Raw genomic sequence first — 15,742 nt, 5'->3', positions numbered from 1 at the left:
GCACCTAGGCATGTTCCCACCGCCCAAAGTGAAGTCGTGTGTCTCTTGCTCCGTTCGCCTAATTCTACCGACTTATTAACGGGGGACGCTCTCGCTTTTAAACGATTCCCACGCTGATCATAGGACGTCCCAACTCAAAGCTGCAGCAGGGAGAACTAATAGCACTCAATGCACATGTCAGCCAAAGAAGCCGTGCATTAACCCTTTAAGCTCTACTTCTTCTTTTAAAGCGTTTTGTCTATTTCAGAATTCTAGAACCTCACGGCTTTCAGTGGCCAGAAGCCATTGACCACATTCACCTAGGGTGGGAACGGGGTGGAACGGAATCCCATCCCCCTGAGCATGACATAAGAGCTAAATGGCCGCTGTTTGAATCTGGTCAATTGTGACGTTGCATGACATTGTGAATTCAGTTCTTGTTGGTGGTTCATGTTTTAACTGCAAGTAACAAACATCCGTGGTCTTCCGTGCGTGTCTTTATACTGTTTATACTGGCCAGCTGACGTTTTAACAATTACTGTGAACAGCAAGCCGGCCATCAGTGTAATTAAAATGTTGATCGTTTTCATTACATTGATTGTGATGGTTAACTACCATCATAGGAACATTATATTTATGGTTTAAATATCACTGGTGCAGATGGTCTGAAAACCATCACAACTAATTAATTATGGTGCACATCACACACCAGCCATGCTGCAACATTAAACATGCTTAGCCATTGATCCTCTCACACATGCACACGGACAAACACACAGGCATGCACATTACACACACACACAAATTAACACAAGGCTGGCTAAATCCCTGCACTAAAAAACAAATCCATTGATATGGATACATGCAGGCCACACTGCAGGATTCAGCCTCTTACACTTTAATATAAACCAGTGTAAATGTCAATCAACAGCATACCAACATGTTGACTTCATTACTAAAAGTATTTTGTTTTCTAACATTATGATGTCAGATTGTCAGTTCATAATTTAACCGACAAAATAACAAGAAGAGTATACAGTATGAAGACACGTTCATTTCAGCAACCCAGACAAAATCCTTGAGTGACAAAGAACAGAAGAGCAACAAGCATGGACTCAAGAGCAGTGTGTGTGTGTGTGTGTGTGTGTGTGTGTACAGTGTGTGTGTGTGTGTGTGTGTGTGTGGTGTAGTGTAGTGGGTATACTCTATACTCAGGGGGCGAAATTAAAGCCCGCCGCCCGCCAGGGGCGGTCAGTTTTTACTAGGGGTGCACCGATATATCGGTCGGGTATCGGTATCGGCCGATTAGTGCCTTGTTGACTGCTATCGGCTCAAATAAGCTCAAATGTGCCGATAGCAGTCGCCGATAAATACCCATCAATTTGTGTAGCGTCAAAAGGCAAAAAAAAAAAAGTTCACTCGCGACCTACCTGCACAACGCCCGCCATCCCCCACACACACACACAAGCTATTGCATCAAAGTAACTACTTATGATTAACAAGGCATTCGTTTTGTGGCATTAGCGTTATATAGTTAGTGTTACACGGACAATAACATCAGCATATTATTATTACCCATAGCAGCAAGGCATTACTCCGAGTCCGTTCATTAGCTACCGGGAGATGCAAGACTAACGTTACTGGTGAAAATGTGATTTGCGTTGGAATACTCCTTTGTCAACTTGCTGTACTTTGCTTGCAGGTCTGCAGCCATTATTGCTGCATTATGAATAGCCCCAACTTTAGCCAAGGTAACGTTATGGCTAAACCTTTAACAATAGTTAACGCTAGCTTTCGGTTAGCTGTTCAATGCTATTAATAACACAACTCCCCGTCAACACCCTCTCTCGGGAAGATGGCATTTAAGAAAGTATCTGCTGTTAAAATGAAGTGTTACACGTTCAATAACAAGCATATTATTTACCCGAAGATAGCAGTAAACAAGGCATTACTCCGTTAGTCCGTTCATAGCTCGGTTCCATTCCGTTGCTCATTCCGTACCCAACTACACATTCTGCAATCTGTTAATAAAGTTTTCAACCAGACAAATGTATAGAAAGGCTTTGTTTTATTATAACATTTGTTGCAGTAAAATCATTATGTCTCATTTGGTCATGCGTGGAGCGCCGGTCGGCGGGCCGGGCAGCTAACGTAGCTACGTTAAGTGTGTTCTGCTCTCGCAAACAGAACAATGGCGGCATGCCCGGAAGTAGAAAAATTAATAAACGCTTGCCGATTGGTGGTAAGGACAGCAGGAGGTGAGTGCTAGCGGTGTGGCGTAATTGGCCGAATCGACTGTCAATCAAAATGGTTCCATTGCATTGGTTGAAAGCTCTGGTTGAGAGAATAGTATCCCGCTGCAGGCCGCAAGAATGGTTCCATTGCATTGGTTGAAAGCTCTGGTTGAGAAAATAGTATCCCTCTGCAGGCCGCAAGACGATACTGGGAGAGAGATAGTGATACCATAAACATATTTCTTGATGTTTCCTTTTTTTAAGTAAGTAAAGAGGCCTACAAATACAAACATACACATACAAATATACAGTAGTTTCATTAAAAAAAAAAAAAAAAAAATTTAAATTTAAATTTTTTTTTACAAATACTTATATACAAATATACAAATATCGGTATCGGTATCGGTATCGGCCGATAGTGTTAGTTGAACAATCGGTATCGGTATCGGCGGCCAATTTTCATATCGGTGCATCCCTAGTTTTTACCTTTGGCGCTTGCCACTGAGAGCCCTGCCCGCCGTGTGGCGTGTAGACGTGTAGTTCATAACGATACTCTTATTTTGAAAATCTGTGCGGGTCTCATTTCCGGCCCAAGCGCAGCTAGAGTCATAATATCGATGGCTCCGGCAGTTAGCAGCATTCGGTTCGTATGATATTCTTATTTTGAAAAAAAACGTGGCAACGAGTCATATCCGCCCAGCCGGGCCAGCCCTGCAGCGGGATACTATTGGCTTCTGCTCGTATCAACACAGAGCGGCCCGCAGCTCTAGTGCCACTGCTAACGTTAAGCTCTCAGAATGATAGCAGCTCGCCCGCAGCATCTAGTGCTAACGTTAAGCTCTCAGAATGGTAGCAGCTTGCCCGCAGCATCTAGTGCTAACGTTAAGCTCTCAGAATGATAGCAGCTCGCCCGCAGCATCTAGTGCTAACGTTAAGCTCTCAGAATGATAGCAGCTCGCCCGCAGCTCTAGTGCTAACGTTAAGCTCTCAGAATGGTAGCAGTCTGCTCTAGTCTAGATCGGACCTACATGAGCTACCGTTACTGTTTAAACAATGACCCAGTCAACTATTCACTTTTAGTTTAATACATGACGAGGCATTGTCTAACGGTATCTAGCTGGCTAGCTACTGTCGATATCAACATGACTCGAGTGCATAATACCTCCGTTCCCTCGTTAGCTAGCTGTTAGCTAGCTCACGTTAGATCTATATATCCCAGTAAACTAAATTGTCTTAACGTTATCTAGCGGGCTAGCAGTAGCTACAGATAGCTCCTGATATCAATGTCTTATAACATTGATTCAACGCGTATTCTAGCTGAGGGCTTGATGAATGTGATTAGACCAAAGAACCGCAATATTATACCAATAGGGTCCAGCTGCAGCGCCGGAGAATCCTTGCATGCTGAATGTAGAGTATTAGTATAGGGTCTAGCTCAGGGACCGAAACTAGAGAGCGCCACCCGCCATTTGCGCTCAGTTTTTACGTTTGGCGCCTCCCACTGAGACGTCTGAGCGCCGTGTGACGGGCTATCAAATAGTCATGTGAAAACCGAAAATCATGATCCAATTCTTTAGCGGAGTTCTCACTCGCTGTCTCAGCCGACATGAAGCGCGCACCGCGCACTGCTGCTAGCCCCTCCCCACCTGTTTCTGTATGCCTGCATGTAAACAGAGGCTATTGCCTCAGAGTCACCGTGACGTTAGTTAGCACTGCTGCTGCTGCTAATGCCTGCATGTAAACAGAGGCTATTGCCTCACCGTGACGTTAGTCTAGTCAGTGTGGGACCTTCGTGAGATAACGTTAGCTACCGTTACAAAATGACCCAGTCAACTATTCACTTAGTTTAATACACGAGGCATTGTGTAACGTTATCCAGCCGGCTAGCTACGGATAGCTCCCGACATCAACAAATCCTCCAGCAATAGTCCAGTGCATAATACCTCCGTTGGCTAGGTAACTAGTCACTACGAAATGTCGCAGTAAACTAAATAGTTCACTGAGGCGTTGTCCCAACGCCATCCAGCAGTAGCTACAGATAGCTCTTGGCATCAATGTCCTACAACAACAACATGCGTATTCGAGTCCCTGGTTTACATCGCATGAGTGAGGGCTGCTGACTAGGGTCCAGGTGCAGCGCCGGAGAATTATTTTGCATGCTGAATGTAGCGTTTAGGGTCCAGCTGCACCCCCGGAGAATCCTTGCTGGAGCTGGAGGCCACTCGAGTATACACACAGACAGTGGAGCTGTTTGCAGACAGCGAGGTGGCGATGTCTCGCAGATAACACAATCACAAGTATGATTATATAATATATATATTTTATTAAAAAAAAATCTATATAAAATAATAATAAAAAAAATGTGTATCAAAAAAAAGTTGGCGGGTAAGAAATATGCTTGGCGGGTAGATTCTTCCCATCTACCCGCCACTGGCCGGTGAGTCAAAAAGTTAATTTCGCGCCCTGGTCTAGCTGCATCGCCGGAGAATCCTTGCTGGAGCTGGAGGCTACTCAAGTATACACAGACAGTGGAGCTGTTTGCAGATAGCGAGCATTTTGACTTATTGCGTGGTGGCGATGTCTCGCAGATAATACAACTACAAGTATGATTATATAATATATATTTTATTTAAAAAAAAGAATTTATATAAAATATATATATATATATATTTTTTTAATCAAAAAGATTTGGCAGGTAAGAAATATGCTTGGCGGGTAGATTCTTCCCATCTACCCGCCACTGGCCGGTGAGTCAAAAAGTTAATTTAGCTCCCTGTCTACACTGTAGGGCTGTACCGAATGTCATTTTTTAACATTTGAAGCTTCTATTGAAGCTTCGAATGTCTGTAAAAAAATTCATTTGATTTCATAATTTTTTTTTAATTTATTTATAATTTTTTTTTAACTAAATCCTCAATTTGAATAAAGTGATTAATCTGATTAAATTAGTATTTTTTTATTAAATCAACTTTCTTTAATGAATATAACTCGTCAAATATAATAATCCAATAAGGGCACGGTTGGTAGGAAAGTGATGGTGACGTCTTATAGTATAATACTATAATATTAGTGTAGCCTAAACTTTATCTGCAACTGTGAAGAAAAACCCCATTGGTTTAAACAGATTGAATAGATTATACAAAAAAGATTTATATATAAAAAAAATAATAATAATAAAAAAATTTAATTCAAATGTTGATTTAGAATTCGAATGTCAACATTATGATCGAAGCTTCGAAGCATTCGGTACAGCCCTACTATACTGTGATGCTTGAGCTATACTGGACTTGAGCAACTGATATACATTACAATAAACTATGCTCAGGGAAGAACTGGTTCCCTGGAACATTGAAAGCAGGGGAGGAAATTAGGCCACTTTACTGGCCAAATGCTGGTATTTTTTACGTTTGGCTGGTAAAAAAAATCAGATACCCGCCAGTTGGCTGGTAAGCCAAAAAGTTAGTTTCCTCCCCTGCTGGCGAGTATACAAAAAAATAAAACATTCTGCAATCACTGCACTGGCAAACGGTGCGCGTCTTCTGAGTGTTCGCTTTAGTTGACAGTGCCACGAGAGCACTGCACAAGACCACCCGCGGACATATAATGTTTAATAAACGTTTGCGCAGTACTGGCCAACCCGCGGACATATAATAATAAAAGTCCCGCGGTACTAGGCTAGCCATCAGGAGCACTCGCAAACAGATAACGTTAAACACAGCAGAAGATGGAAAACAGACAGACTGACCAACGGGGAACTGCATCCAACCCTAGTACAACCCTCGAGTATAAGTTACTAAGGACACATTTAAATCACAGGTGTAATGTTAGTCTACTGGAACTGTATACAGTGGTTAGCTTCTAGTTAGCGTTTTAGCTATAGCTGCTTGCTAGCTAACGTTAGCCCTGTGTGCTCAAAGCAGCCAGCTAGGTGTATCTGTTATGACTATAATGTTTCCAAAAAAGCACCGGACTACGACGTAAGGTTAGACATTTTATTTCATGCTCAAAAGCCCCTGGCTTGCACATCGCAGTCACGAACACTTGACGGTACTTCACAGCACTGTCGTAAGACCACCGTGCTGTCTTAAAGGCACAGTGTGCCTACCCAGATGCATACACAACATTGACACGGCTTGACATACAAAGAAGTAATTATCACAATTAGCGATTTTTTTTGTCTGGTAAAAAATCTGTTTGGCTGGTAAAAAAAATCAGATACTCGCCAGTTGGCTGGTAAGCCAAAAAGTTAGTTTCCTCCCCTGATTGAAAGGTTACCATTCTACTGTTTACAACTGCAGGGCCCCGAAAATGTTCTTTACAAATACATTTACTATTGAAAGAAGCACCTGTTTCTGTTTGATTTACAGTGCTTCAAGAAGAGTTTCCTTAGAATTCATGATACAATGAGGCAATGAGATCAAAGAATTACATTATAGTAGCAGGCTCTACCAATGTCAACGATTATCTCTCAAACCTACAGTGCGCCTTTAACTTTTTTTGTGGAAAAACGATATCAGACAAATTATTATTCAAAGTACAGTATTTGACATGGTAAATGGCTGCTTTTTTATATAGCTATTTTATCCAAAGCGCTTTACAATTTGTTACTCACATTTTACCCATTCACTCACACATTCACACACCGACGTCGGAGGCAACCATGCAAGGTGCTAACCTGCTCATCTGGAGCAATTAGGGGTTAAGTATCTTGCTCAAGGACACATCGACACGCTGCCCGGGAGGAGCGGGAATCGAACCGGGAACCTCCGGATTGCCAGACGACTGCTCTACTGTCGCCCCAACATAAACCTTAAAACATGGAGGGGATCTTCAAACACAGTTAATTACCAATTTAATTACTATCCCTGGTGATTTTGCATGGCTGAAGGAGACATGACCATCTACAGTAGCAGCTAGCAACTTGTCAATGGCAGATTTAACTCCCTCTCGAACCGAGAGTAATTTGCAATTGAAACAGCTGTCCTGTTGTAATTAGCATACGTATAGCTGGTTAAGGACCGGGGGTGAGTTCTGTCCTTGAAGCATTTGCAATTGAAAAGTAAGTAGCCTATGGTTGGAACATGGCAGAGGAAGAGTATCAAGCAAAGTTATCCCTGGATGTCTGCAAGGGCTACTCCTATAAAGGTACTATCATTATTTATAGGGATGCACGATATTGATTTTTTGACACCGATATCGATAACTTTATGCTCCTCAAGCCGATAACGATAACCGATATTTATTGTATTATTAAAAAAATATTTTGATCAAATTTTTTTTTCAACATGAAACAAAACATATCACAATACAATAATAATACGTCAAATGTATATACTCTCTTTTCTGGACTCTTTTCGTATCACAAACAGTACTGTATTTGCAAATCTGGTATGTCATGTATAGATGTAGGCAGTACTGTCTATCTGTATGTCATGCATGTCATTATGTTATGATGAATTGTAAATGGGGGACCCTGATGTAAACAAGACGAAAGTCTTTCTCTGGTCTGCATCCCCTTAGCTGTACTGTATTGTACCCATTCTGCAATGGGTTAATAAACTTTTAACCAGACAACAGAAACAAAAGCCAAGACAACAGTTTTGACTGATAAAGTGACCATATTTATTTTTCCAAATGAAAATTCACAATCCGTCAACAACTTATAATACATCCAACCTAAGACGCTCAAAGCTTTTTTTTCTTCTTTTTTCAAAGCTGTCCGCCTTGAAAGAAAGGCTTTGAGTGGACACATAGCCTAGCAGGTCGCCTGCGGCATCACCACCGCTGGTGTACGACGGCGCGAGCACGCTTGTACCTATTGACGAGTCGTTTGCTAAATTAAATAAGTTTGACAGAAATGACCCAAGGGCTTAAGCCGCTAGCTTTTAAGCAGTCCTTGGTGGTGCAAATTAACCTGGCTACTACGGAGCAATAAGTGACTGCGTATTCAACCAAAGGTTGCATCACAGCTATGAAAGGGGCTAGCTTTGCTTAGCTCCCCGCGTCGTCGCAGGCTTTTAAGTTAACACAACACACCATCGCATCGGTGGTGATGCCGCAGGTGACCTGCTAGGTTGGATGTATCACAAGCCGCTGCACTTTTCCCTCCTCGTGGAACTTCTCCATTGCATTTATTACAAATAGCAAGCGAACTTTTCCTTTCTGAAACAATCCCCACTAGCGTCGCCATCTTTGTTTACAACGCGCTGCTTTCAAGAAACGTACTACGTGGCTACGTCACAGCCAAGAAAGGGAGCGCTGGGTTTGTGTAAAACGCCCTGTTCCTAAACCACACACTATCAGTGGTACCACAGTACTGGCAAAACGGGAGGAGCGGACAGTCAAAACAAACGCACTTCATCCAAATTCACCCACACCGCATTTTTTTTACCAAAAAATATATTATATTATCGGAGCTATTAATAACGTTATCGAGTTTATCGGGATGACGTCATAATTGCTGATATCGGCCCGATAATTATCGTGCATCCCTAATTATTTATATGTTTTCTTTTATACTTGTTGGTAAATGTATGCATGTTGTTGTTGGATATTAATTACTCTTTAATTTTTTGGCACATTTGAGCCCATTCACCGCCAGGAGATGCCATTTTTCACGCACCTAAAGGTAAAATAAAATCTAGTTTTTTGGGGCGCCACCAACCTTTAATTAACATTTACATTTTGTCATTTAGCTGACGCTTTTATCCAAAGCGACTTACAAGTTCTGTATGACAAGTCATCAGGAAGGGCACAACTCTATCAGCTGAGTAACAATGTTCATCAAAGTGTTGAGTGCTACAGTGTAGGTTAGTATATTAGGACAAGTGCATGACAGTTATTTTATTATTTTTTTTATATTGGTTGAAGAAGTGTGTCTTTAGTCGATGGCGAAAGATTGGACGGGTTTCGGGTGTCCTGATTGTGGTGGGTTATTGAAACAGTTATTGAAAAAACAGTATTGATCATGATCACCATCTCTGGTGCACATGTGACATGTCCCAGTGTTGTCGGATTGTGAATGGGATGTTCCTAGCACGAGATACGCAAACACTTTTCTCTAGATGCTCTCCAAAAATGATTAAAAAAAAATTCTCAGGCTCCACATGGGAAAACATAGAGCTGTTTTGGACTCAGACACCTGGAACCACATGATACAGTGCCTCATCATCCCTGTTTGATTTTTCTCCACACTCCTGACCTGGGTCATAGAAACTCAAGATGTTGGGTCACTGTCAGCTGTTGGTGATGGACCATTGTCCACCGCTCCAACCCTCTTAAAGACCTTTTGTCACATCACAACATAAACTCTAAATGGGCCCCAGTGTGTTTCCTAAAGCAGGCATTACCCCAAACCCACAGCTGTAAAAACGGGATGTGCACAAGTGCATTCTGTATGAAAATGAAAAGAAAACAGAACAGAGGAAAGATCCCCAAAGTAGGATAAATAGCCGCCCCCAAAGAGCCACATGCTCCAGTATTAAGTCTGCAGATGAACAGAGCGCTTGGCCACCCGCTCCATGCTAGTCGCAATCAGAGAGGGCTGATCTGTTCAATAGTACGCAAGCACACGGGTCTAAGGCACGGCTTATGAACCACATCTTAAAACTTTCACTACCACACTACCAAAGGGTTAACCCTTTCACTGCGACAATACTGAAGGTTAACCCTTTCACTGCCACACGACAAAGGGTTAACCATTTCACTACCACACTACAGAAGGTTACCCCTTTCATGACCACACTACAGACTGTTAGGTAGTGAAAGGGTTAACCTTATGTAGTGTGGTACTGAAAGGGTTAAGAAGCAGGGTGCCAAGGAACATATTTTGTACTCCAAGCACCAGAAACAGAAATACTGTTGGAGCTTACCGGTCAGTACATGGAGTGCAGTATGTGCAATATACTACATACAACACACTTGGAGGACTGTTCGCAAAACACCAGAAAAAGAAAAACTGTCTTTAAACAGTCAGTCAGTTTAGCAAAAAAAAAAAAATTATACTTCAGTGGTATGTTGTTGCTTTTTATCTTTGAAAATCTCCGCTGACCCGTAAACCAAAGATGGCACTAAAAATGACCTGGCACAAAGGATTGTGGAATTAACCCTTTGACTACCACTACAGAAGGTTAACCCTTCCACGACCACACTACAGACTGTTAACCGTCTGTAGTGTGGTCGTGAAAGGGGTAACCTTCTGTAGTGTGGTAGTGAAATGGTTAACCATTTGTTGTGTGGCAGTGAACGGGTTAACCTTCTGTATTGTCGCCGTGAAAGGGTTAACACTTTGGTAGTGTGGTGTGGTAGTGAATGGGTTAAAACGATTAAAACTAACCATTCGCTCCATACAACAAATGTTGGCACTCTTGGTGTCTGTCGCACACATTATTTGCATACAAACAGATCACACACTGTAAATAGAATGTAGTAGTATACTATGCAGAACAGAGAGATGGGAAGCAGCATCTGTTAGCGTGCCTCTCTCGGCGCCCCCCCCCCCCTTGTTTCAATATTTCATGAGCAACAGCCAAATAGCTGTTTCAGAATAATTAAACATCAGTTAGAGTACAAAACTACAGAGAATATATGATGCAGGAAACTAATCAGTGGAGGGAGAGCTGAGGGAGAGCGGCGGGGCTCCTCAGAGATCACACACACACACACACACATGAATCTAATGCTGCCATTACTGCATAGAGACTAATGCTTCATCTAAAACACCAAAAACACCAGGGTAATGGCCAGTGTTAATGCAGAGGACTGTATTAATAGGGGTTGTGTGTGTGTGGGGGTCTGTGTGCATGTGTGTGTGGGGGGGTCTATGTGCATGTGTGTGTCTGTGTGTGTGTGTGTGTGTGTGTGTGTGTGTGTGTGTGTGTGTGTGTGTGTGTGTGTGTGTGTGTGTGTGTGTGCGTGTGTGTGTGTGTTGTACTGGCTCTTGTGATCCTGGCACAGTGTGTGCTGATGTGATCAGGCTGCAGGGTGTGTTCATGTGGAAAGGGGGTGTGTTCATAGCATGTGTGTGTATCGTGTAAGTGTGCGTGCACTTGTGTTTGTGTTATATATATCCTGTATATGTGTCTGTGACCATTTAGTGTGTGCATGTGTATTTGTGTGTGTGTCATGTATGCATGTGTGCATTTGTGTTTGTGTTGGAATGAAATGTGAGTGCATGTGTTTTTGCTTATATACAGTACACGTGTGCTTGTGTGTGCATGCTTGTGTGTGTGTGTGTGTGTGTGTGTGTGTGTGTGTGTGTAGGCTGCATACTGTCTTTCTGACAGACCGTCTCTAAGAGGAGCTGACGGCGGTGCAGATGCGGACTGTGGCTCAGCAGCAGAAAGAGCTCAAGACATCTCTCCATTATACAAGTCAAGTCAAGTCAAGTCAAGAGTTTTAATTGTCACGGCATACAAGTATACAATGAAATGCGGGTGGTCTTGCCCGCGACGATGTGCAATACAGTGGTACAACATATAATAGAATCCAATAAAAAAACAACATTGTGCAATAAACAGGTAACAGGTAACATGGTGTGACATCTCGGTATCTGTACATAGTATTTACAGAGCATATAGGACATGCTAGGTAGCTTTAGTAGTGCAATACACTGTTCCTGTTGTTATACTAATTTAAAGTGGCCTTTCCTCTTGGCCATAAGTGTGCGTGTGTGCGGCGTGAGTGTGTGCCCGCTCGTGTTAAAGTGGCTGCTAGTGTGTGAGCGTGCACAGCGTGCGTGTGCTTGTGTGTGGATAGTTCAGTGTTCTGTGGCACTCAATGTTCATTGTTCAAGGCTCTGATGGCCTGGGGGAAGAAGCTGAGCCTAAGCCTCTCCGTCCTAGTAGCTGGGGTTCGCAGGCGTCTGCCTGACCTCAGCAGCTGGAACAGGCTGTTATTGGGGTGGTGAGGGTCTTTCATTTTCATCAAACACTTAAAGGGCAACACAACCAGGCAGGCAGGGATATACCACAGGTACCTTAATACCACAGGGTGCATTTGCCATGACACCGGAGAAACACAGCTGCCTGGGTTGTACATCTTTCTGTGTGAACTTGAAGAGGATCCTGCTCTAAGGGGCCATGGTGCATTCAGGACAGAGAACAGTGCTGAACCAGTGCTGCTCTAGGGGCCTCTATTCTATGCTGTGTCCGTGTCTGTCTGTCACAAAAGCACATGATGTCAGAATTGTGACAATGTGTCAATTGTGTCAATGTGAATAGCCTATCTATGCTATGGGTAGTTGAATGAATGAATGAAAACTTTATTTAACAGATTGCAGAATGGGTACAATACAGTACGGCTCAATACACACACAATTGTTAAGGGGATGCAGACCAGAGAAAGACTTTTGTCTTGTCTTGTTTACATCAGGGTCCCCCATTTTCAATTCATAGTTGCCAAGTAGATCCCAAATTGTTGAAGAAATATGAGCCTCTTTTGTTTTTTTTTCTTACAAGAAAGTTTCACAATAGAGTTTGAAGGCTAATTTGTTCAAATGATAGTACCACGGCCTTCATCCAGCTTCAACTGGCAACAGTCATGATGAACAGAATATTGTTGAAGCTTGAAGACATGTCATTTGATGAGCTCTCTTTGCATTATTGATGAAATATAACCTGTAGACTATGTTACGGACTATGACTAAAGTCCGTAATCGCACGTGTATGGGAAACCGACTTAAAAAAAGTTGAAGTAAAAATAAATTGACTCGATAACTCGCCAACAAATCTGGCAACCACCAATTTAATTCGAGTTTAAATTCTCGAATGAGCAGACAAGTGTCCCGAGAGAGCACACGTTTTCAAAGTAGACCGCAAATGGCAATGACCCTCCTCCTGTAGTAGTGTGCAACAGCAACATCTTTTAATCACAAGCCTTGTTGCTGCTAGTGTCCCAGGCGACAACAGCAATGGGAATTATTAATGTACCAATGTAATTACACGTTATTATAACGTGAGTTACTCTTGCTCGCGGTAAAGTGGGCTAACGAACTGCTCAAAAGAGACGGACATGCCTCTTCTTATGCCTATACCGTTTTTCCACTGCTGAGAAAAATCCCCCTCTTTCCCTTTGAGTTACATTCATTGTCAACGAAGAGCCTGCAGCCCACCACCCCAAAACTGGCAACATCTGTAGAAAATGTAACACTCACCGGACGTTTTAAAGTGTAGACGTTTCCGATTTAGTTCACGAGGACGTGGGTGGGAGTAGGACGGGTACCCGACATGATGTCCCGTAGCTCTGAGGTTTAACTTGTCCCGTTAGAGAGACTGAGCTTGACAAGAAAAGCTGTGGTTGCAGACTCTCGCTCTCTCTCTCCACAAGTCACTCCTTGAGGGCGGGGCGGCAGGGAGGGAGGGAGGAGGAGACTGGAGCAAACTGCAGACACTTCATGGCAGTGATGATGTGCCAATGTAACTTGTAGCATCATTTTCATCCTTGTAAAAAGCCACATGGCTGGATGTACGAGGCGAGCCATAATGCGGAGAAACAAGCATCCAAAATGTGGCCTTTGTCAGTGTCAGTGTCTCTCAATATGAATTGAAAATGGGGGACCCTGATGTAAACAAGACAAATGTCTTTCTCTGGTCTGCATCCCCTTAACAATTGTGTGTATTGAGCCGTACATGTATTGTACCCATTCTGCAATCTGTTAAATACAGTTTTCATTCATTCATTCATTCATTCATTCATTCATTCATTCATTCATTCATTCATTCATTCATTCATCATAGTCATATGATCCTCTATCTGCTATTACAACCTATACCTGGAAGCCTACAGAAGTTATCCTTTTGTACCAGCCATCTCTAGATTGCATGTGATTGTCTTGTATTATAGGCTACTTGTTGTCAGAATGTTCAGGAGATGTATGAAAATTAATTTTAAAATGGCCCTTAAAGGGACACTTCACCCTTTTTATCTACATCATTGCATGGTGCTTGAATTAACATAATAAGGATTCAATGTCCCAGATAAGATAAGATATTCCTTTATTGATCCCCTTGAAATTCAGGCATCATAACAGCATGAGGGGGGGGGGGGTACAGGTATAGGCATGGTAATAGTAGAAGACATAAATATAGGCAATACAATTGTAGTACAGTAGAAAAGTATAAATAAGCAGTGTAAACAATATAATTAAGTATGAATATAAGCAAGTAGGCAGTGTAATCAAAGGTAGACGAGGGTCTTATGGTCAACAACACTTGAACACAACCTGAATATATACTATGATAAGTAAAGTATACAGTATACACAGGTGCAGCATATATAAGGTACCCTAACTGGCATGATATACGTCATACGTTATATGTTCACTGGTGGCCATATTCAAACTCTCTCTGTAACATTGTCAAACCAAATGAATCTGTGCAAGACTGTTCAGAGTTTTTGGATGTGTGTAAGACACATGTGCAAAATAAATCAGCATTGTTTTTTGGTGAAGTGGCCCTTTAAATAGCACTTTTGTAAGAGTGTAATAATGCACATGAAAAATAGATTAGATCTCCCCAAGAGCCCTTTCTTTGTCTGACATGTGTGTCTCTGTGTGTGTCTCCCAGTCACACTCTGGGTGTCAGTCTGGATCTCTCTCTCCTCATTCACTTCTCTCTCTTTGAGGGTCTGTCTGTTTCTCTTCATACTCCCTCCTCTTTCATTCTCTCTTCTCTCTCTCTCTCTCTCTCTCTCTCTCTCTCTCTCTCTCTCTCTCTCTCTCTCTCTCTCTCTCTCTCTCTCTCTCTCTCTCTCTCTCTCTCTCTCTCTCTCTCTCTCTCTCTCTCTCTCTCTAGCCAGATGTGGAACAGTGGCTTAGCTTCCCACCTATATTACAGAGCAGGGGAATAGCTGCCTTTGTAAGTATAACAGGCTCCCAGGGATTCCTTATGGGGTTTGGAAGAAATTCATATCCCAGCCATGTGTTTGGAACGCCAGTTATGTTCCAAGGCACAGGGGGACCCAGGCAATATCATCTCCACGCGACAAAGCTGTCACCAGCCATTTGGAATGTGGCACATATGAGGAAGACGGCTACATAATCACTAATCTGTGCTCCTCATAATGAGCCTGATGAGAAATAATGATTGTGCATAATCAATGAGCCATGTTAAATAGTGTCAATAATCAAATAATCACATACATGTACACTGTCACACACACACACACACACACACACACACACACTTACACTTGTGTACAAACAAATACACACACACACACACACACACGCACACACACACACACACACACTCACACACACACACACACACACACACACACACACACACACACACACACACACACACACACACACACACACACACACACACACACACACACACACACAAACACAATAACACACACAAAAACACACACACACACACACATACACATACATACACAAAACATACACAAACATCATCATTTATATACACTCATTACTGTAACACACAGCCTACAGCCAATTAAAGATGCACAGATGCCACTTTTTTTGCTCGCAATACAGATTTCAAGTACTGACATTAAAGTGT

General features: G+C 42.4%; 1 protein-coding gene across 1 annotated transcript in view; it reads right to left on the bottom strand.

The window, feature by feature from the left end:
* Positions 1-13,502, bottom strand: part of ppp1r16b (protein phosphatase 1, regulatory subunit 16B) — a 269,179-nt gene extending 255,677 nt beyond the window's left edge. The window contains exon 1 of the mRNA XM_084316669.1: positions 13,366-13,502. The gene's annotated coding sequence lies outside the window, so the exon portion shown is untranslated. The remainder of the gene's footprint in view (positions 1-13,365) is intronic.
* Positions 13,503-15,742: the final 2,240 nt, after the last annotated feature.

The sequence above is a fragment of the Notolepis coatsorum genome (genome assembly GCF_963971535.1).
Source record: "Notolepis coatsorum genome assembly, chromosome: 6".
Lineage (NCBI taxonomy): Eukaryota > Metazoa > Chordata > Actinopteri > Aulopiformes > Paralepididae > Notolepis > Notolepis coatsorum.
The sequence above is the reverse complement of the archived record's forward strand: the minus strand, read 5'-3'. Positions and strand labels throughout refer to the sequence as shown.